This window comes from Arachis hypogaea, chromosome 15, assembly GCF_003086295.3.
Source record: "Arachis hypogaea cultivar Tifrunner chromosome 15, arahy.Tifrunner.gnm2.J5K5, whole genome shotgun sequence".
NCBI classification, from domain to species: Eukaryota; Viridiplantae; Streptophyta; class Magnoliopsida; order Fabales; family Fabaceae; genus Arachis; species Arachis hypogaea.
In genome coordinates this window covers 140,143,587-140,145,226 of record NC_092050.1, presented here as the reverse complement: position 1 = coordinate 140,145,226, position 1,640 = coordinate 140,143,587, and positions in this window count along the sequence as shown.

Sequence of the window (1,640 nt, the reverse complement as noted above, 5' to 3'; positions counted from 1 at the left end):
TGCTTTTACCACACCAAACTTAGAATATTGCTCGCCCTCGAGCAATAAACAAAAGAATAGAAGAAGAAGAAGAAGAAATATGGAGAGGGAGAGGGAGATGTGGTTTCGGCCAAGAGGAGTGTAGAGGGGTGTGTTGTGTGAATTGGATGAAGAATGGAGGTCTTTATATAGGGAAGGAAGGGGGGGTTAAGGTTCGGCCATATGGGTGGGTTTGGGTGGGAAATTGGTTTTGAATTTTGAAGGTAGGTGGAGTTTATGAGGTAGGTTTATGGGGAAGAGTGGATGGATGTGAGTGGTGAAGAGGTGATGGGGAAGAGAGATTGAGGTGATTGGTGAAGGGTTTTTGGGGAAGAATGTTTATGGGGTTGTGTGAAAGAAAGTGGTGAGAAGAAGTGAGTGGAGGTAGGTGGGGATCCTGTGGGGTCCACAAATCCTGAGTGGATCCTGTGGGGTCCACAGATCCTGAGTGGATCCTGTGGGGTCCACAGATCCTGAGGTGTTCAAGGATTTACATCCCTGCACCCATTAGGCATATAAAAATGCCTTTGTACCCAACTCTGGGCGTTCAGCGCCAGGTTGGTGGCCATTTTGGGCGTTCAACGCCCATCTGTGTGCCATTTCTGGCGTTGAACGCTAGAACCATGCCTGTTCTGGCGTTCAGCGCCCAGAAGCTGCCCATTTTGGGCGTTCAGCGCCAGAACCATGCTCTGTTCTGGCGCTGAACGCCAGACAGATGCTCCTCCAGGGTGTGATTTTTCTTCTGCTATTTTTGATTCTGTTTTCAATTTTTATATTTATTTTGTGACTCCACATGATCATGAACCTAAGAAAACATGAAAAAAACAATAAAAATAAGAATTAGATAAACATTGGGTTGCCTCCCAACAAGCGCTTCTTTAATGTCAATAGCTTGACAGTGGGCTCTCATGGAGCCTCACAGATGTGCAGAGCTTTGTTGAGACTCTCCAACACCAAACTTAGAGTTTGGATATGGGAGTTCAACACCGAACTTAGAGTTTGGTTGTGGCCTCCCAACACCAAACTTAGAGTTTGACTGTGGGGGCTCTGGTTGACTCTGCTTGGAGAGAAGCTTTTTCTGCTTCCTCTCCATGGTTGCAGAGGGAGATCCTTGAGTTTTAAACACAAGGGAGTTCTCATTCCATTGAAGGAATATTTCACCTCTGTCAACATCAATCACAGCTCTTGTTGTGGCCAGGAAAGGTCTTCCTAGGATGATGGATTCATCCTCTTCCTTTCCAGTATCCAGGACTATGAAATCAGCAGGGATGTAAAGGCCTTCAACCTTTACTAACACGTCCTCTACTTGTCCATAAGCCTGTTTTCTTGAACTGTCTGCCATCTCTAATGAGATTTTAGCAGCTTGCACCCCATAGATTCCCAGTTTCTCTATTACAGAGAGGGGCATGAGGTTTATTCCTGAACCAAGGTCACACAGAGCCTTAAAGATCATGGTGCCTAGGGTACAGGGTATTATGAACTTTCCAGGATCCTGTCTCTTCTGAGGCAATGTCAGTTGATCCAGATCACTTAGTTCATTGATGAACAAGGGAGGTTCAACTTCCCAAGTATCAATGCCAAATAATTTGGCATTCAGCTTCATGATTGCACCAAGAAACTTG